General features: G+C 39.9%; 1 protein-coding gene across 2 annotated transcripts in view; it reads left to right on the forward strand.

The window, feature by feature from the left end:
- Nucleotides 1-22,802, forward strand: part of glceb (glucuronic acid epimerase b) — a 46,612-nt gene that overhangs the window by 2,799 nt on the left and 21,011 nt on the right. Inside the window, exons 2-3 of one of the 2 annotated variants that reach the window (XM_028401407.1) lie at nt 20,602-20,704; nt 22,440-22,484. The gene's annotated coding sequence lies outside the window, so the exon portion shown is untranslated. The remainder of the gene's footprint in view (nt 1-20,601; nt 20,705-22,439; nt 22,485-22,802) is intronic. The other variant, XM_028401406.1, reaches the window with a different exon arrangement.

A 22,802-nucleotide genomic window follows, 5' to 3' on the forward strand; every position in this document is an offset into this window, starting at 1 on the left:
TTGAACTTACTTTTAGTGGTGAAACCATAAATGACATTCATTACTTTTCAAGGCTTTCTCTATTTTCTTTTCTCTGTTTGAATGTTATCTTTAATGTTTTAAAGATCAATAGGTCTTATTTACAGCCACAGACCAGTGCTTTATGACTGTGAAGTACTGACTGAAGAATGTCGGAGCGTAATTACATATTTAAGTTTTTTTTTAAGTTTTTTTTTTTTTTTGCTCTGTCACTAGTTTTATTTCAGCGTGTAATTATCTTGGAGTCTTAACAATTGCCAAATGCTCTTGACAGTCACTTTTTTTATGTTATAAATCTTAAAATCTCCAACTTTGGATGTAAAATCTTCTAATTAGACTAATGAAAGGGTTGTTTGACTGATTTACTGTCATCTATAATGCGACTACCACAATGGGGGAATACAAATGTGTCAGCAAAGTCTTTCAAAAGCCTTTACTTCTTTGACCTGTCTTTCTGTGTCACATCTATGCTATAAAATCAAAAATAGCTTTGCAGGAGGACATTATTCATCACACTGAAATGTACCCTTTAAGCACAGCACTCTGATTTCAGTGCCAAAGCTCCATCCTGACCTTTAAAATATTGACAGAGTGTGAAATGAGGTTGAAACTCCTAGAAATGCAAAGTTTCAGTAAGTTCAAATTAAAACTGAAATAATGGGCTCTGTTATTCAGAAACTTTATCACTGTACTTGTAATCTTTGAAATTATGGCCGCCATTCTGTCAACTTTGGCAAGCGACATTGATCCCTGGCAGTCAGCCTGGGTACCATTTCTAAAACTTGCTGTCTGGTTTTATTTGGTGCTTTGAATGAACAAGTGAACCAGAAAGGCAGCAGAGTGAGGCGGACACAAAGCAGGTTTTGCCCCAGTGGATGACACTTGTGCTTCAGAGGCTGAGAGTGAGAAGTGATAGTTTTCGTGGCATGACTAAGAAATGTATGATATAAATATTATATGTATATATTTTAAGCATTTTTCTTGCGGTGCTGTTCAGATATTTCCTGCTAGCTGCAGCCGTACAGCGATCTGAGATTTCTGTCACTGATGAATCTCTGTGTACACAATCTTAATGAGCAGCTTCATGTTGGATTAAATTGTCTTAGACAGATCTGACACAATAGCTGAATTAAAGTGTGTATTATAATAATGTTTTGCATAAACACATTTACCTTGTGATTAGTAGGTTGGTATCTGTCTACAGACTTTCTTCTAATGAGACAGACCTGTTTGTCAGATGTTTCACTATAAATGAAAGGTTGGTTTTGTGAAATTACAGCTTTTTACTACTTGTGACTAAAAATTACTGGTACGCTGGTTTGTGTCGGCAGGCTAGTGGGAGCACATAGATGATTAAATGTCAAAAATGATAGAAGACAATTAATAGAAACAAGAAATTTGAGTTATCTCATGGTTTCATATCCATCATGGAAGTCCAGAAGTGCAAAACTTTAGAACATATCCTGAGTTTTACTACTTCCTAAGAGATGAGATTCTAAATGAAACTTAAAATACCAACATCCAATTTAAACCCAAACAAAGAGCTTTGAAATCCATAAATCTCAGCATCAGCAGAAGCAAACCTCAAATCCCTGGTATTGATCAACAGCTCTATCCAACCTTCTTAGATGTATTACGGCCATTTCCTGCTGCGCTGCAAATTGTACCTTTTCAACAGATACTCCTCCAGCAGAAAACCCCATGCAGCAAAATGCTGCTTTTATCCCTTTTCACACTACAGCTCCATTCCATATTTTTTAATATATTAAATTAAAGATACTATGGCCTTTGATGTCTTTCTTCACTGTTTCAGGAGTCGCACAGTTTGACCAAATCTGAACGTCTCTGTTGTATTAAAGTCGTCACAGTTGCAGTCTTAAGCTGCAAAAGGCGTTTGACAGAACAGATCCTATTTTAATCACTTCATCTGCCCACACTGGCAATGTAACAATCAGCCAAAGCCTACTTTTTTTTTGTATACACCCAACTGCAGGGTGATTTGTACCCCAGCCTCTGTACAGACAGAACACACTAAGGCTGCTGTTGGTCTGCTGGTGTGCAGCTCTTGCTGCTCTTTGGTATTAAACCCATATTCCCCCCATTGAGTTTGTCATCTCCAGTAAATATTAAACATAGCACCCTATCTAGTGCTATCTGCTAAATTTGGCAGACTGCAGTTTTATGTCGTTGTGCTTTGATTTATTGTTGATGCATGTCCTTCCAGAGCCATTTCAGTCTCTTCTCTGATGAGTGCCCTTAATCAGCACATTTCACCACACTGCACGAAACAGTCAAGTGTCCTTGCAGCTGAAGTTCTCTCATCTTGTTTCAAATTGCGGGGGTTTGAAACACTGAGGAGCACAGTGCTGAAAGCTGTCAAATGGTAACAGTGTTTTATATTGAACTCTGCTCATTTTTGGCCCCTTTTCTGTGGCAGTAGTGCTGCAGAGTGGGTGCAAAGTAGAAATCAGATATGCAGCTTGTAGCACGTCCAGTCCAATGTGCTGTGGTAATTACATCCTTTAACCTGTACCAGGCTCAGACACGCTGTCTTTGATCCACCTGCTCTTTCTATTATGCAGTTGCCTCTAAATAAATATCATTCCCTTATATTATTTTGTGCTCTCTGTGTTTTAAACATGTCTGCCTCAGCAAGAATGCATAGCAGCCAGGTTCTAAAGGCCGGGTTAAAATCTCTCAGAACTAATTCTTTAGACATGCACATTTTACCAGGGAGACATCAGCCCACTTCACACAAAGATCGTGTTATAATGCTGCAAAGAAGACCACCTCATTATGTCACCTTTGCACGTTCACACTGAACCAAAAGTGCTGATCCAGATAGAATGCTGGTGTGTTTTAAAGTCTTGATGAGCAACACAACCTTAAAACATCCTGTTATTTAAATGACTTATGATTAGGGGTGTGCGATTTGACGATAAATGATCGTGAAGGATTTGAACGTACCGGCGATCTACCAGAACGGAGAGATCGTTTTATCGTCCATAGAGCACGTTCTATTAATTGCAGTTCTATGTTCGCGCAGACGCATGAGTTTTTTTTCCTCGGCCAACTCTCAGTGCGCTTAATGTGAACACGACCAACCAATGACAGCCTCCCTGTTAGGAAGCTACGGCTGAAAACGAAAAGAGAACGGAGCAACTGGTCCAACTCCACCGTTATGTTCGGTGCTGTTTCTGCCGGCAGCGGCGGCGCGTGTTCTAAGCCTGTGTGTGTGCGCGCGCGACGTGTGTCGCGGTGGAAGGGCCGCGTGTGTACGAATGTATGCTACGAGCACGTACGCGCCCACCTCTCTGAACATTACCAGCTCGTTATATTCAGGTTCGCTGCTGTTGTGCCGTCAGCGGCTCTTCTAAACCTCTGTGTGTGTGTGTGTGTGTGTGTGTGTGTGTGTGTGTGTGTGTGTGTGTGTGTGTGTGTGTGTGTGTGTGTGTGCAGTGGGAGGGCCCCATGTGTACATCAGATGCAGACAGAGGCAACAGCTGATGACGTCACCAAAACAATAACGCAGGCATTTGATGAAGAGGCTCCATATGAGGACTAAACGGTGGACAGAGCTGACAGCAGCAGCTCCGTTTGTCCTTAGATATGATTCCCATGAAAGTTTGATCATTTGTTCTAAATCACATTGAACTTTAAGAGTTACTTAAGTCTCATACTGTATTTATTGTTTAACCTTAGGAGGCACACTTCAGTCTGTTTAAATGACTGTTGAATAATACTTTACAGAACTACATTAGTCTTCCTTTTAACCTATTTGAAATAAAACTTTATTTTGTTCTGTAATTGTTATTTAAATTTTCATGTTTATTGTAAACTAATACTGAGTGCACGTTGTTTGCCTTTAAAATCTACTGATAGTTTTTTTTTTTGAGTAGGCTACCTGAAGTCATTTACACAGAAACATGCAAATTAGTGTCAATGTAAAAACAAATCGTGATAAAATCGAGATCGTGATTTTATCATTAAAGAATCGTGATATAAATTTTTTGCCATATCGCCCACCCCTACTGAGCACTGCGTCGGACTTAAACCACCTCATCCATAAACTGTAAATAAAGATGGACAAAGTGGCTCCGCCTCCACCCGTTGAAGGTAACTCCACCTTGGAGCCAGAGAGAACATCACTCTCCTAATGTTTTCAGCATTGAGCTCAACACAAACAGGATGCAGTTTACTTAATGTTTCCCAATAGCATCATGCTAAGTTACAGTTAGCTGCTGAATGCTAGCTGGCCGTTTGTAAGCTGCTTGAATGTGTAATTAAAGCTAATGATTGGTCTGCTAATCATGTAAGCCTGCTGGGTAGGGTTGTTCAAATTAATTAAAATTTAGCATCCAGGTCTGCCTCGAGCCCCTGGCTTGTGGTGCTCTGTTTTCAAGATTCAAGATTCAAAGGGCTTATTGTCATGTGCACAGTATAGAAACTGGTTTCCCTGTACAATGAAATTCTTACTTTGCTGCTCACACTGAATGCCATAAAGGTTTAAGAAGTCAAAATAGAATAATTTGCAAAAGAGCAATTTGAAGAGCAAAAAGATGCAAATAAGTACACAAAAATATAAACTATGGAAGTAAATGAAGCTACATACATATACATGTAAATGTGCATGTGTGCTACATCAGCTGTTGTGCAAATTGAGCAGAGAATGAATCATAGTGCAACTGTCAGGAGGTAAACAGCTGTACATGTGCAGTTGGATTGGATATTAAGGTGCATAAAGAAAGAAATAGATAAACAGTATTGCAGTTACTGTTACTGCATGCAAACATGTCAGCATGTAAACAGTCAGTGTGTATGTGCAGGGTACAGTCCATTTTTTACTGTTGTGTGTGTGTGTGTGTAAAATTAGAAGGCTAGCAATCTAAGCTAGCATAGCCAGCCAGAAGTAACTTAGCTAAACTGCATATCTGCTAGCATCCTAACTAAAAAATGTACACTTGAAAACTCACAAACATAAACTTATTTATTTGTCTTTCTATTTACTGTCATTAGTTTTTAAATTTTTTGTCTGAGTGTTTCGGTTTGGACACACCGAGCACTTGTTCAGAGGGTGCAACCCCCCATTAAAATACATGGGATCTGCCCTGAGAGGAGTAACAGGAGGCTGACACACCTCTCTCTCCAACATTACTTAAGCTTAATTAGGCAGGCAGAGCTGTTACCATGGTGACAGGCTGTCACACAAGAAGCATACAAAACAGCCATATTTGTAGTCTTTATCAGACTTTAGGAATTATATCTGTCATATTGATCATCCTTCAGCTGTATAGTATTCGGTATTACTTCTTTGTCAATCATTATGATATCTGCCATATTCATCGCTATGGAGCTGTTTGCTACATGTCCACATCGCATATACTGTGTTGTAGAGCAACATCTTGTGATTCTGGCGGTGTCCATATTTTTTGTCTGAAGGCTTCAGTTGGGACAAAAACAGAAGTTGTTTAGAGGGTGTTTTTACATTGGAAACACATTAGGAGGGGGACAGAGAGAGCTGCAGTCAGGGGCATTAAGAGCAGCAATAAACATTCAGGTTGCCATGGATACAGGCAGGCATGCCTTTGATTCAAAGGCATACCTTTGATCCTGTGTCAGCCTGTCACCACGGTAACAGCCCAAAGGTATATAAAGGTACACCTTTTTGCAATAAAGGTATTGTTGGTCAGTTCCAAAGACAGACACAGCAGGATATTTTGGGGAGTTCCGTGGAGACGAACCTGCCTGAAGTGCAAAGCAATAGGCGTCCTAAAGGAGAATAATTTCAAGCGTGATTACTGGACTAAACGCGGAGAACAGAAGGATCAGAGAAGAAGGAGAAACACAGCTGCAGAGGAGGCTAACATCTTAGCAACAGGTTTCTTCATACAGTCAGATTCGTGGTGAGTACTAACAGTAGTGAGTGATAAGTGCAACTTCATCGAGTTCATTCAAAGAGAGAGAGGGAGAGAGAGTCGTGTGCATTTACGCACATGCTGTGTGTGTGTGTCTGTGCGTATTGGGGCGAACTCCATTCTGTGTGATAGAGAGACCAGAGAAATGTAAACCCAGGGACTGTAGAGACGGTGGAGCTCTCTGTGAAGTTACATTGATGTTAGACTCAACTCAAAAAAAAAGCTGGGAGGAAGCTGTTGTCTACTTAAAGTTACAGTAGATGGTTTTATTTGGCTGATGATCTGTTGTTTGCCATATCTGCAATGGACATAAGGAGAAGGGTTACAGGCTGGAATTAGTAGATCTGATTCCAGAATCGCAAAACAACATGTCCACATAAAAATCATTTAGTCTCCCTAAGCCTCAGCTATTATTCCAAGATCAGACAATTCACCTCCTATTCAAAGCAATTATCCAGCTGCTGTTCAGATTAATTCAGCTGCTCTTATGACTGATTCAGCTTGTGTTCAGAGTAATTCAGCTCTTGTTCTGCCATTCAGCTTCTATTCATATGCATTCTGATGTGTTTTTTAAATATTTTTAGAGTTCAAAGCAATGCTTCAGCTTCTGCAATCAAGAGAGAAGCGCGAGAAGAAAGAGCGCCAAAAACAAGAGAAGCGTGCGATGAAAGAGCGCCAAGAACAAGAGAAGCGTGCGATGAAAGAGCGCCAAGAACAAGAGAAGCGCGAGAAGAAAGAGCGCCAAAAACAAGAGAAGCGTGCGATGAAAGAGCGCCAAGAACAAGAGAAGCGTGCGATGAAAGAGCGCCAAGAACAAGAGAAGCGCGAGAAGAAAGAGCGCCAAAAACAAGAGAAGCACGAGAAGAACGAGCGCCAAAAACACGAGAAGAACGAGCGCCAAAAACAAGAGAAGAACGAGCACCAAAAACAAGAGAAGCGTGCGATGAAAGAGCGCCAAGAACAAGAGAAGCAAGAGAAGAAAGAGTGCAAAGAACGAGAGAAGCGCGAGAAGAAAGGACAGACGGTGAAGCAGTTTATTGTGGAATCAGACGGCTTGATCACTGGACTGGAAAAGGCCAACGGGACCGTCCTCACAAAAGAAAATGAAAATCTCAGAAAGGCTGCCGAAGAACATACCCAGTGTTCTTCCAAGTATGAGGAGCTGGCCAACGAAGCCTGCACTCTGAGGAGTGACCTACAGAAGACCAACAAGACCGTCCAGGAAAAAGACAGTGTGATAAACCAACTGTCAGAGGACAGGTCCTCCTCAGAAGATCAGTTGAAGGAGTGTGTACACCAGTCTCTGACTCTGCAGCAACAGGTGACTCTAGAGTCAAGGGTAAAGTTGGAACAGCTCAGTGAAAACCTCAGAAAGGCTACCGAAAAATATACCCAGCGTTTTTCCAAGTGTGAGGAGCTGGTCAACGAGGTCTGCACCCTGAGGAGTGACCTACAGAAGGCCAACAAGACCGTCCAGGAAAAAGACAGTGTGATAAACCAACTGTCAGAGGACAGGTCCTCCTTCGAAGATCAGCTGAAACGTGAGCAGGAATCAAGAGAAAGCATTGAGATATACCTTGATGAGCTCAAGAAACATAACAGCAAACTTCATTCAGAGGTGGTTTATCAGGCTAATGTCATTACTGACCTGTCTGCTGAAAAAACTCATGTCTGCAACGAACTGGCCAAGAGCAAGGCCAGGTTCAGACAGTTGAAGGAGTGTTTAGACCAGTCTCTGACTCTGCAGCAAAAGGTGACTCTAGAGTCAAGGGTAAAGTGGGAACAGCTCAGTGAAAACCACAGAAAGGCTACCGAAAAATATAGCCAGTGGTTTTCTAAGTGTGAGGAGCTGGCCAACAAGGTCTGCATCCTGAGGTGTGACCTACAGAAGGCCAACAAGACCATCCAGGAAAAAGACAGTATAATAAACCAACTGTCAGAGGACAGGTCCTCCTTAGAAGATCAACTGAAACAGGAGCAGGAAGCAAACGAACCAGAGGAGCTCAAGCAACGTGACAGTGACCTGATTGCTGAGAGCAAGGATCCCTGCAACCAACTGTCCAAGAGCAGGGCCAAGTATAGACCGTGGGACCAAAGAGCTGGTAGAAAGACTGCCAATACGATTAAAATCACTGTAACCTCCAAAGAGAGAATGTGTCACATAGACACCAGAACAGATCAAGGCCAAGGTCACACAGTTGGAGGACAGAGAGCAGGAAATCCTCCGTGCTCCAAGATGGAAAAAATTACAGAACCCACCAAAGAAAGAATGTGTCACAGAGACACCAGAACACAAATGGGACAGGCTGTTCCACATACACGATCAAGGCTACCTAGACCAGGACAACCTACACAACCAGGATTGATTGGATGATTGATGATTGGACTCAAGACACCTATTTAAAGCGTGTTGATCATCCCTACTAAACTTTAAAACAGAGGTTTTTTAGTGAGGCATTTTTTTTTCTCACTCTTAAAGGTTTTACACCAACGGCACAAGAAAAATAATGCTCCCAAGTTATAACCTGAAGATATGTAAATGGCTTTTTTTCTCTCCCTGTTTGATAATAATAGTAGTTGTATAATGTTAGATCTCCTGAAATATTTAGGGCAGCAGTTCAAAATCTTTATTCTGTTTTTTTTAATATCATTAATTTTAAAATATAATCACTCGCCTTTTTCTGAAAAACATCTCATGGCTTAGAGACCTCTACAGTCAAACTTGCAGCTCACTGAACGTTGGTCATTTGGGTTGTTTTGTTGCAGTTCTTTACTTCTTAATTATACTGCTGGGATCTTTGTACATTCATTGAACAAGGACCTGTATTCAGATGTCCTCATTTCTTTGTGTTTATCCAGCCAGTCAGATGATAAAAACACACAATTTCCCCATTGTGGGACAAATAAAGGTTTTAATCTGTCATCTAAAGCAATGATTCCCAATGCACTTTTTTAATTAAACTATAATTTCTGCAAAGGTGTCTTTATGCTATGTTCTGTTACTTTGGAGATGCATGAAATCTTGGTAGCAAAAAGGTGACTTAAAATCATTGGCCAATAGGTTTGCAGATTAAAAGTATTTATCTATACATAATGGTTTTAACTGGCTAGATAAGTGATAAATGGTTGAACTTGGCACTAATTCCCAAGACATAAACACTGCTAAACAATGACTGGTAATGGTAAATGTAATCAAAGTAGTTGTAATAGCTATTGGTAGTGTAGTGAAAACAGTTGGCAAAAAAATAATATAATTTGAAAAAGAATTATTTAAAATATAAGACACTTTTATAGAGTAGCTGTACTAGATCTATCCACACCTGCTGCTTTTTCCATGCTGGGTGCCTGCTTCCACCTTTGACAGTTTTGCCTTTTTTATAATATAAATCACCACATTTAAGCGTCTTCAACCCTGAGCAAACCTTAAAAGCACCAAAGAACAAAGGGTTTAGAGCACAAAGGCTACTGAAGCTGAAAAGAAGACTAAACCCTTATATTTGTTGCTTTTCACTAAAACTGTTTTGTTTTAAACAAGAGATAAGAGCTGCCCTATAAGCTGCAGATGACAAGATATTAAACTATCTGCTTTTCAGCGTGCCTAAATATGTGTCCTACAGGATGCCGATAGTCATCTTTGTGTCATCCTCACTGCTGGAGCTTGCTCACGCTGGGATTTTTGTCTTCAACGCATGCAAAACAGCATCATCCCATGGTGTTTAATAATAGACTAATAGATCGGCTGCACATACTGCGCGACACTTTCTAAAACCCTGAAGTGCAAGCCCTTTACCGGTTAACTAAGGAGTACAGTGAGGGTATTGGACATGTCATGTCTCTCTATGGGACTCCGATGGCTACTCTTACCCTGTCGCCAACACAATACAGCCAACACAGCCTAGCCTCAAAAGACAACACACAGACAGCTTATGTTTGCATACTTTGGAGTCATGACCCTCCCCCAGGCATTTTCCTCTAAACCCCTCTTCAAAGCCAAATACCAGCCTCCCTGTACAACAAAAGAAAGTGGCCCATGTTGCCCCCCCCCCCCCCCCCAGCATTCAGTGCTCTCATTATCCACCACACTTTCAGTGAAATAAGTCATGGAAAAAACACTGGTTTTGTATTGTAGATTTTGCCTAGATTCTGAACTGTTGGCTTCAAACTGGCCTTCCAAGGAATTGTAACACTCTACAGTCTGTGAGATGCTCTGGGTGGCTGGCTCATGATCATGTGCAGAGTGCTTGTGCCTTTCCCTTCTGTCCCATGTGTCGCATCATCAGTACTTGAACCCAAGAATACATCACGCTGCCCCCTCATACTCATGGGTTAACCACACATGTAAGCCCGTAATCTTGTGCAGTTCTTCTCAGAAGTCTGACTTGCAAGTGCCTATTCAGTGGCAGCACATAGAGATGCCACTGTGTTCTCTCTCAGCTTGTGTTCTGTCCAACCTCTTGTGTTATACTAACAGGCTGAATGCTTCTCACTTCAGTTTTTACTCACTACAGACTCCCTGTGTCATTCACTCGTTCAAACAATTGGAGTCTGTAAAGGAACTGTGGTTAAAAAAACTAAACTTGGCACCAGCTACACAAACAGCATGTTTGTCTATGCTGTCCTTGGTTGCTGGTATTTCTACCAGTCGCGAGCGATTGTGTGTGTGTGTGTGTGTATTTGCTGCTGCCTTGCATTCATGCCCCCTTGTAGAGTAAAATTTCGGCACTCTTCTACCTGGATCTTGTTCCTAAAATAGCATCCATTATAACTGTAGGCTGCTGCTAATTGTGTATTCACCACCTCTGCCGTAGAGGTTTGGTAAACATGCAAAAAAAAAAACCTTGCATTCAGATGGTAGCTTTGAATAAATGTACTTTTGGAACAGCTAAGCTACAGATAGAACATTTCCATTTAAAAAAACATGTATACAACTCTACAATTTGGCATATGTTTAGAGCTATTGCATGAAATTCAAGCTTTCCATACAAAATAAATACAAATTAAACAAAACAATATGTAATATTACTTTGAAACATAAACTGCCCTTATAGGCAGTTTGAAAGTCGTTGGTGTCAAATAAATAAAATAAGCAAGCCATAGTCAGAATATCAAAATATACAAAATTTGGCAACGCACATATCTCTCTAGGCATGTTTCAAGGAGCAGCTGCACAAAGAGTAGTCTTCCTGTAAATATTTAATTAATATTGGGAGAATTTAACATCAGAGCCTAAACAAGCTAAATTATTGATCAGCATGTGATTAAAATGCAAAGTTTACACCAGCCTTTTTTTATTGCAGTACACAGTATGGCATGTTCTTACTGTTGGTCAGATAAAGTAAGCAGTCTATGAAATACTTACACAAATAATAAACACTCCTGTATGCAATGTGAATTTTATCTTAAGTTCCTAAATGGCAAATATGCTATTCAAAGCAAAATAGATATTTAATTGAAGACTGAAATTTTGTGGACATGGGGAAAAAAACCTGAAGAATATATAGAATGCTCGTTTAGAATGCATTAATTTTTTTGTTAAAGCAGGAAAGCAGTTATAAATAATGTTGCATTTATAAAGGAGTTCTTTTCCATTCAGTGTGATAATTGAAAGCCTCAGTGCATAAAACTTGTGAAGTAAAATGTCCCTAGGCTACCATTTTGCATGCACTCTCATAAGAGCCATCCACTCTTTCTACCCAATGTGGATAAAGGATGTCTTAGTTAATTGTTTTAATGGCCATCTTTACAACTGCACACCCTCCAATATTGCAAAACCAGGAGACTCAGAAGCTGTCTCATCTTCTCTGAAGAAAATTAGCCTTCCGCGACCCTCCTTTGCTATGCACTTCTGACATTCACACTTGATTAGGCTTGCAAATGAAGTTTTCCTTCTTTTGGGGTACAGAGACATGACCTTGGCCCAAGAGACCTGTTAAGTCTTTATTGGATTTGCTGGACATACTAAGCTCTGAAGATATCCCAGCAGTATTTAACTGCTACCACAGTACCTGCTTCATCAGCACTTCATTCCCCTTTTTCATGGCTCTTTTGTAGTCACACTTGGTAGTGTCCAAAACCTCTTGCTTGTGAGTTATAAACATATTTAATCTGTCAGCTGCAAAAGGCTTGTTATGTTTATATCACAATTATCCTACAAGATTAGAGTTATTTAAATGTGAACAGGGAGCTTTTACACAGCAGCCATATTGACATATGCTGGGACAGGAAGGTGTCATGAAGGGTGGCTGTGCTGCATTCAGGTGTTCAATAAGCCATGCCAATGTGACACTGTGAGCCAGCAATACCACAACCCTGAAAATGAGACAGCTAAATGGAATTCAGATTAAACTTTTAAAAAACACTGTGTTATGTCAAAATGTCTCATGTAAATGGCATATTGGACAGGTTTTTAATGAGCATATTTCTACTTATGTCCTCATCAGAAAAAAACATAATGTTCAAATGGTTAGCTGACATAAACGCCTGTTTTTTGTGTGGCTATCCACCCTTTTGCAGTCATGATTTGCTTTTGGATAAGATGGGAATTGTCACCATGATGGCTAGGAAAATAATATGGAGAGAAGCTTCTTGCAAGATTATACTTGCTGTGTATATGTGAAGATAATGTTAACAAAATCATAAATGCATTCATATCTTCTCAAGTGAATTTTAGGCCAATTACATGCATGCTTTGACCCTGTGTGTAACGACAGTTGGAGGAAAAACATGCTTTTCATTGATCCGTTACATGCAAAAGGTTAGACGCTCTCTGTCAGCCTAGATGCAGCATTGGTCGTTGGTACATGCTCCAAAGCTTTAGTCTTGCTAATTTACTCTCTATTGATATTCTCCAGCATACAAATGAGCAGGACATTTTTTTTTTGTAATTTCAGCAGCCTCTCTGCTTCTAATGAGCTTCTGCTCAAACTGGCAGGACAGAAAGGGTTTAAGCTGGTGCTAACCGGTCGATTTCAGACAACTTTTTTTGTTGTTATCACAAAATTAGAATGCCATTTACAACACAACAGGGCAGCACAATAGCTATGTTTAGCTCTGTAGCCACACAGCAAAAAGGTTTGGATTTTCTCCCCATGAGTTAACATAGATTTGAACTCCAACTGCCATTGCACCCCCTTGTGCTCCTGTAGTTCAAAGTGGGCGCAGCCCTCCTCCACCTGTACCTGACAGAGACGCACTTAAACAACATGGCAGCCGGCAAAGAAGAGCTCGCCCCTAAAAAAGGCAGTTGAAGTTCAGTTTTGCGGCAACAACATCGATTACAATCTGGTTTCATGAGATTTTATTTTAAATAAGTCAAGATTCAGTTACTTGTATTGTTAAAATGGAAATCCTGTGCTCATATAATCGCAGACTCTCCTTATACAACTTTTTCTTCTCCTTATGAATCCTCCTCAAATGTAGAAGAGCTGACTGCAGGATGAGGAGTGCATTTGCTGTCCATCTTGTGCTTTATAAAGCGGTGCAGCTGAATAAATAGGCAGTGCTGTACCATGAGACTGGAGACAACTCTCCTCTTCTTCTTTGCTGCCTATACCCCCTGTATATCAGCCGAGCCGGAGGAGCACATTTGCCATTCTGCTCAGCTCTGACAGGCCTGTTAGTCTTGATATATTTGATGGACCGCCACAATTTCAATGTCATGTCTTCAACTAACTTTATGCATCTAATGTAAAAGAGACTCTGATAGTACAACCTAGCAAAGAGCTCTGTTTGTGTGGGATGATGGTCTAGTGATACGGTACATACTGATGGGCTGATGCATCAGTACAGGAAAAAAATTGAGTACAAGACATCTTTAAAAAAAATGTCAAGGTGTGTTTGGGTGGCAAGGACCTTATTTTTTTGTTGCAGCATCATCACCTAGTACAGAGGCAGGTTTCGGTTATACAGTATAGTGAATGAAGATATAGTGTAATGTGTCCTTGAGCTGTGTAATAATATAAATGCCATTAACATTTTTACCTCAAAACGCATGTCATTGAGCTGAAAGAGGTACAAATGACTACAAAGAGAGCTGGAGGAGATTTATCCTCAAGCAGTTACATACAGGGGAGAAAGCAGAAGATTGGCAGGGCACCCCAGCCCTGACAAGAGTAATAATTTGCTTGGAAAGGCCAGTTTAAAATAAACCTCTAGAATATAGCAAAAGACAAGGTCAGCTAGAAAGAGACATTTTTAAAATCACCTCAGGGCTTTTACCTTTCCCACTGAACAGCTCTTCTCTCCCCTGCCACACATGTACAAACCTGTTGCTGGATGGCCTTCAGACTCTTGACATTTCAGGTAAATTCTTAAGGTCTGTGAGCTGAGATGCTTTAATCTCACACTTGATTTTAACTAAAAGATGGATTAAAGTCACCCTTGTGGGCAATAATCTTTTTTTTTTTTACTGTGACTAAAGATTATCAAACTAAATAGAAGCTTTCTGCAAACACTGTTAATTTTCTCTTTGCAACGAGACTGTGGTTATTAAATCAACATGCTTTTCGAGGAGTCGAACTGTGAAACACTTGGTGCAAATTTGTATTTTTGAAAGTCTTCCAGCTGGGTCTTGCTGTTAATTGCTGTAATTATTCTTGTATACACTGCTGGTGATCCAATCATTTCATTAGTTACCTGATCTTAGATTTCTCCAGAGAAGAAGTCATAGCACAGATTTCTAATCGGTTTCCTGCCTTTGTTTCTTCTTCGTCTTGTCAAGAGAGCTGAATCGTTCCCTCACCCTCACGTCCTCATTGCCGTTCCCCTCCCACAACGGGAATGATCGGAATTAGAAATGGAATCTTTTGAGTTACATACAGAGATTGGTGTGATTTACCTTATCTACAGCTGCTTTCTTTTTCCATGCAGTGTAGAGCAGCAGTGCGGCGACACCTTGGCAGGCAGTGGTAAATGTAGCTGATTTATTAATGATGTGAATGCGTTCTGCATTTGAACATTACTGGAAGTAAGACAACTGCCTTACTTGAGTGTGCCTGATATGATAAATGACCTGAAACATTTTAGTGGCCTACTTCCCTTTTTTTGTTTCTATTTCTGTCTCTCTCTCGGTCTCCATCCTTTCAGTCAGATGTCTTGACATTTTAAGAGCGAGGCTCTCTGATTGAGGAATAATGATATATGAATATGCAGGATTCTGAGGAGACGGATAACCTCGGTGTCCCTCCTCCCTCAGTGGTTCTTTGTTCCCCCTGTCTTTATTTTTTCATTCTGTCATATCTGCTGGAGATTGAGCGATATATACCATCAAAGCCTTTTTGAAGCTTCCCACTCTCCCAAAATCCTTTTGATTTCCGACAGCATGAGCTGCTTAATATTCCAAACTAGTCGGTGGCCTTTTCACAGAACTAACAAGGTTCTGAAGATGCAAGTCTTGTCTTCATGTGAAAGGCAGCTGGGGCACAGCCCTCTTCTTTTTCCGAGCTCACGCCGAGGTGTCTGTGCTGCTAACAAGTTCAGCGTTGTTCGTCAGATACACAGGGAGGCCAGAAGGATATGTTCTCACGTCATTTGTCTTTCAAGTACCTGGTCGGCAAGTGTGGTCATCCCTTTGTCCTTTTAAATACAACATGTTTTTCAGCACTACGTGGTTGACTTTACATTAAGAATGGCGAGTCAAGTTTTTCTTTGTCTTCATTCTAAAGACAAACTTTCCATTTTAGAATTACATTGATTGTTGATTGTTGATGATTTGTTTATGTAGTAATCCACTGTCCTTGTTCCCTAGATGTGCACATTTGCTGCATTTCTCTGGTTAATATTAATTTTAACAGAACATCTTTTTGATTTGGTTCGCTGAGTCACCTTGGCCTTTTTCACTTTTAACAAACTCAAAAAAACATTTGGTTGTATAATAAAATGATGTGTTTAATGGTAACTGCTGCCTTCCTCTTTTTTATCGACCCATGGACACCACTTTGGTGGCCTAAAGTTTCAACTTTCTCATTAATATTTAAGAAGATAACGAATAAACCCTGTGCCGTAACTGGTTTATTTCTGCTCCTAAATGTAGTTTATGTATGTTTACTTTTTGCATTCTGCGACTTATTGCTGGAATACAGTTTTTCTATCGCCATCTTTTCCTTACAAACATGAAAGCAGAGTTCACTACAGAGAGCACCATGGTCTTGACAGGCACCAAGGGTATTCGCTCAGCTTCCAAAAACTTTCAAACTCTTATTTTCTTTCATCTTGGCTTCCTCTTGCAAGCTCGCCTTTTGCTGCCTCCCTCTCCAAAACTTATCCTCTCAGAGATGATTCAGTTTTAGAGCTACTCTGGTTTTGCACACTGACACCTTCATCTTTGGAGCCTCTTTGTTTTTGATGCCTCAGCCTTTAACGATGGCTCTCTAATGTTGGCATTACCATGATCTTGTAACTAAAAGTGCATCATACTAAAAATGACAATGACACTTTAGACATGCATAAACATGTAGATTTTTGTAATGTGGTTTTTGCATGGGAAAATTGGGAGGTGCACAGCTGCACCTAATCTGGCTGTAAATATATGCAACAGAACTGTGTTTTTTGTTTGTTTTGTTTTTATCCCCCTCAGGCACAAAAAGAAGCAACAGAGCCCCTACATGTTTGCAAAGCACCTCTAAATAACATCAGAATTTACTATCTATATTCCTGAACACTTGTGACAGCCACGTCGCTTCTCTCAGCATGTGATGCAGGCCCACTGAAACCCTTTTTGTTCACTAAATCTAGTGTGAAAATTACCCTAATGTTTTGAGAGTTGGGAGAGGTTGGCATGGGACTGGTGCTTTGGGCGAATATGCTTAGTATTGGTGACTATAGCCTGGGCCCCTAGGTTTGTAGCTTTTAAAGGGGGAGTCATTGATTTTGGGGGAAAAAACCTCCACGAGCATCATAAGGGAAAAAGTTGAAGTAAAAAAATCTGTTACGTTGATGTGTTGTCTGTGTTGTCTGTGTTGTTAGGTCATTTCAGAAGGGCACGTTTTATTCCATGATCTTTTCTCTTCATCTAGTGAAAGAATACATCGTCAAAGTTGCCAATTCCTTGGACACATTTGGCTCATTTTGCTTTGCTTGTGCTTTTGAAAGTTAAGTTTATATTTTGTAAGGATTATTTATCTATTTTCGTGTTTAACTTGTTTCATTAGCTTTAGGTCATCCAGGTAAATAAATAGAGAGAAGAGAATGAAGGGAGTGGCTGCTTTGAAAGAGTTTAGTAGCCACCATTATTTTAAAACTTAAAAAAAAAACAACATTTGGCATGTCATCTAAATCTTATAGTTTATATATTACAATAATAATAATAATAATAATCACATCATATATAATTTGCAAGACATTTTTACAAAGTACAGAAAATACCAAAAAAGTATGGGCTATTTTTATCCACCTTAGCATTGGATGGATTTTTTTAACTGTATGTCGTGTTAGGGTTCTTTAGTTTAAAGTGATCACATTTAATCAGCTCATGCATCTCTGCAAACAGAGTACTTTGTTAATTGAGCTCTTCACTTTGAATTCTTGGATATTGCTCTGGGCATCAGATGGTCAATGACGGCTGGCACCGTAGTGGCATCAGTAGTGCGATCATTCAATGTTTGGCCAGACATTGACTCCCCCAGAGAAAATGAATGTATTATAAATGCTCAACAGATGGGGTCTCCATCCCTCTCTCTCGTTCTTTTTTACCCTAACTACAAGTCGTGATAGATGGCTGAATGTGTCAGGATGGCAGCAAATAAGGATCGACTAGAATAATTAATGACCCAATATCATTCTCAGTCAAACCGCCATAAAAGAAATATCCTTCGCCTAATGTCCAAAATGTATTCACAGGACAGAGTGGTAATGTTGATATTCATGATTCATATGCAAGATATCAACCCTTTGCTAAAGAGAGGTCAATTGAATGGGACAATATGTAAAGGCTATGAAAATGGTGTCAGCGCAGTGCTAAGCTTGGAGAGCCACTTGCTGAACCACCTTGAAAAGGAGGAGTTAGAAGGCTGCTTGGCTTTCAGTGCCCTCGATTACTCATAAGCTCTCCATCATCCATGTAATTACAGCTTCTTTTATTATTTTATGTTAAAAGGTGTTTTGTTTTCTGCTGCACTGATAGTTTGTACTATGATGGTGCTCTCGATAATGTATGACTAGACATCCTTCAAGCCGTTAAAGTCAAATGACAATCAATAGTTTGATTTCATTCATCAAGTCATTTAAATATTGCTTTCAAAAATCGATCTATATAATATAGTGTGTGTTTTCTTTACAGGATAACGCTTAACACAGTCCAATCAATCACCTGCTGAGGTGACTCTCACAGACACTGATGCATTTCATCACATTATTGATCTACTATTCAGTCAAGTATATGAGTTTTGCTCTGTGATGTGATGTAGTGCTCTGGGTTGTTTTTTTAGGCCTAATTAGTTTAATAATATATTTTATCTGCAGATGGTGGTGATGTTTTTACTTTCAGAAGATTTCAGGGTTTTTCCTGGCTAAAGTGAGTTAGAGTTGATACTAGAACACATCTGGATCATGTGTACTTTTTATGGCTAATCATCACCTGTGCTTGGATTCAAAATTCAACTGTTATACCAAGCACAAAATATCAGGGAGTTGCCTGACTTAATAAGTCCTTCGAAGAAAACTGCACATCCCTTTTAAGAATGCTGCTGTTTTCTTATTTTTGGCAGTGGCTTTTCTGTTACTACACTGGTTTAATCCCACAATTGTGGATACAAATGAGAAATACATAGACCAGTGCTTACAAATGTTGTTTTAGTGTTTTCCACTAAGACAACAGTCAAACATTTGTCAAGAGCCAGCAGTCTCCTTGACATTGTCTTTGCAGGAAATACACTGCCATGAGATGATTTATCTGTGCTGTTCAGTGGCCTTGTTGGGTTGACACAAGACCATCTAATTTTGGCTACTGTGAGATGCTTTTTTTTTTTTAAAGCATGATAACGCTGCATCCAGATGTTCAGAGAGAGGAGATATCCAGAATGAATTGTGATGGCAGCAGTGGTACAGGATAAGCTCCAGGAAGAATGAACTGCTCCAGGCTGATGTTTACTCTCATTTTCTACCTCTTACCATCTGCCTGCAGTACACCTGCCTCAAAAAGCATCAACACCCTCATACAGTAGCCAGGGAATATTGATTAAGACTGCTGACATTTCTGCTTCCTTTTCACTCTGGCTGGGTGCTTTCTGTCAGGTGAAAGCTGGTCCTACACACACACACACATCCTTCCATAATTTAATCATGTCAGAAATATTCAATTAAAATGCAAATTCTTTTGTTTTGCAGTTTTCAAAGTGCCTAGATTATGAACACGGGATACATTTAAAGGTTTTGAACATAAGTGACCTCCTGATAATATTCCTCCTTTAGCAGAATTAGGGTTCAGTTCTAATGAAAGTGCTTTAATTTCAGATGTTAATGTGGTAATAAATGATGCATTGGCTAATTTGTCTCTCTCTAATTGGATAGCATTATTAAAAATTTGACACTGATGTTTCCAAGTCACCTTGTCCTATTCTTTGTCTCTTCTCTGTTTCCCTGTGTACCCAGCTAATTTCACTTCTACAGCATCTAATTTAAGTGCTTTGTCAATAAGCACATTTCATAAAAAGATCAATATATTCTCATTGATGTGGCATTTTAGCACCTCCTTTAATTTAATAGCTTGTTTCAGCAGTGGTCGGAAATAAATTGGTAAGATTAATTGCAGAGAAAAAGTTTCCATGTATGTCTAAGCCTATTTGTACTGATAGATTGACTGTACATTAATGACCCTGCTGTTAAAAATCCTTTAAATTCATCACGGTTGCAATTATATGCATTTGTTTCTTCATCTTAATTTATGGCACATCAGCGTCAAAAGTCTGTGGAGCATTGATTTAACGTTATAATTAGCCGCACTGAAGAAAACTACAACAGCCAATGTGGTTTCCTTGAGAAATGTTTGTATTGAAAAGCTGCTCAGGAGCAATCAGTCACAATTTACATCTGGAAACATTTAACCTGTTAAAGATTTTCATACGAAGGATGTGAAGCCTGAGGAATTCATTGTTGTGCTTTATGAACTGCTCAGCAACCAAAACTTCCAATATGAGAATATGAGACTGTTTCATCTGGCTGTGCTGTGCTGTGCCCGTCCAGTGTCTTTCCTTTTCACTCCGTGCATTCTTCACCTTCATGTAACCCTGAATGGCAATAAGAAGTATTGGAAATTGATGAATGGGTGGCGAGAATGTGGTTTGAGTGTAACACAAGTTCCCGAGCACATGCAGCTGATGAGGCTTTTCAGTGTTTCTTTTATAACAAACCTCATTCAAAAGGATGACATATCTTCACACATTTTTCATCTCAGAGTAGGCTGAATGCCAGTGACTACAAAGATGACATTTTTGGTTTTTTGGCAGTGTACTGAGACAAAGGATCACTTTTCCAGTTGGTTTTTCTTGTCAGCACAGGGTGAATAAACGGTAGTGCATATACTAAATAAAGCAAATATCACATGATGCTGTTTTATGATGGCTACATATGTCACCCTTAAAAATAATTGTAGCTACAGATGCTGCACATTATGTATACAGAATTGTAGATTTGAATGCAAGATATCCTTAATGATGTTTTTCTGTTCTGTGTATAGGTGTTGAGGAGGCTGCAAGCGGAGTACAAGAAGGGTGAGCTGTGGTGAAGACCAGCAGGATGATCGGCCAGTTGTTCATTTCTTTGTGAATGGATTAGAAGAGGTTAGTACCGGTCTCCTTGCTGTCGTCCCCAGTACTTCTAGAGGGATCATCATTCTTAATGTAACATTTGGGAGTCTTTTTCTTAGCACATTCCTTCACTGTTAGCTGCTTTTTTGATGAAATTAAATAATGCAGATTTGTGCTTGGCTTCATTACATGGACAAATTACATCTTACATCTTCTGCTCTTATATCCACTGTGAAAAATGGCCTTGGTCGTGCTTGTGTGATGAAACAATTAAGCATATCTGTTACAAGTCCCCTTAAGCCCCGCATTCCTCCTTTTACCCTCACTGAAAGCAGAAAGAAAGACAACGGAGGGAAAGACGGAGCTCTTTGAACTAACTCCAGCTTCATTAGTTTGTATAACACGACTGAGAATAAGGAGAAACTGCTGGATTACTGAAGCGCACCCACAAGCAGCGCTGTTATAATCTCTGGATAATCACACATGGCTGATGTTTGTGGGTGGTATGTCACATGGTCAGTGTGTTAGATTATTCTGTGTATTTTTGGAACCTCAGTAATTATTTAGTGACCATTAGCGTCCGTTGCATAACCCTGTTTTAGTGGTGGAGACCACTGTGCTTGTACTTTTTGCTGCACAATTTGATTCGATAGCCACTGTAACATGTAATCGTATACAGCTGAATTGTTTTAGTTATAAAACCGTTATGAGGACATTTGGATAGGGGCACAGATTTGCTTATTTGCCAGATTTTTGGTGAATTTCATAGACAACAGGAAAGAGGTGGTGTAAATAGTGATGTAAAATAATATGTTCTGATCACTTACACACTGGTACGCTAATCACATATCATGATTTCCCAATCGTAAAATCAATAACTCATATAATGGTTAAAAAAGGGACTAATGCTCTTGGGGATTGTCACTTGTAAGTTTTCTGAAGAGAGAAGGTTTTAGAGTTCAGTGTGGGAGGCTCCGGCTGTCGCCATCTTGGCAGTTCTCAACTGTGTCTGACTCTCCCTGGCTTATCAAAACACAGAGCATGAGTGGAGCTGAGGCAGGTGGGTGATGCCTAGGCTCCCACCTTCATCTGTGATGGCACCCACCTGTCATTCAAAAGTATACACACCCTTAAATATTGCTTGGAATTTATGTATAGTGCCATTTCCTTCTTGCCGCAGCGCCTTTAGGCAGCATGCATTAAATCCTACTGCAGCATGACTTCGTGTTTCTGTGCTTTTTTCATCCACCCTTCCTTTCTTGACTTTTGTCATCCACTCTTTAGTGTTGCCTGACAAGCACCTGGCATGACCTTTCTTTCAAACGATGCCTATGTTTTTCCTGCAGTATCTTCTCTTTTTGATTAAGAGTTTGCTTTAATCCCTTTGCAGACTTCAGTCTTAAGCTTTTTTGGTAATGACCTGCCTAATCCTCCTACTAGAGATAATACACCCGGGCGCATTAACTTCAAAGCAGCTGACTCATTTAACTGGCTGTCTCTAAACAAAGTTGTGTGCGCAATACAGACTTTTCATGTCAGTGTAGGTCTGTTAGCTGAGCATCTGCCAGTCTTAAATGGTGCAGGAAAGAAAGGTGAAGTTGGTGGAGACAGTGGTTTTAGCATATTTTGGTGACAGATAGATGGGTTTATGTTGTTGACTGAGAGAATTGTACCATATGTGGATGGGAATGGGAAATTTATATTAACTCTACTTGCACTCGTAATGCTTATAAGATTAAGATTCAATTTGTTTATTGTTCCCTGTCAGGTGTTGGCTTGAATTCGACCTGCTGTCTACAATATCATAAACACAGTAAGAACCACAATAGATGCACACACACACTAACAATCCCATCTCGACAGAGCTAACATGCCTCACAGCTTAAGTCTAAGCTGATCATTTGCAGGTAGTCTCAAATCCCTACCTTACATCCCCCATCGAACAGACTAGTGAAATGCCAGGAGTTTGGTCTGGGCTTTAACACCTGCACCTAATGCATTTCAGCCTCTTCTTTAGTTAGTCCCTTAAGATTAAGATTAAGAAAGATTAAGAAACCTTTATTAGTCCCACAATGGGGAAATTGCATTTTTGCAACGGCATACAGACAGCAAGGGATAAGTTAGGAAAAAG

The sequence above is a fragment of the Parambassis ranga genome, chromosome 3, assembly GCF_900634625.1.
Source record: "Parambassis ranga chromosome 3, fParRan2.1, whole genome shotgun sequence".
Classification (NCBI taxonomy): Eukaryota; Metazoa; Chordata; class Actinopteri; family Ambassidae; genus Parambassis; species Parambassis ranga.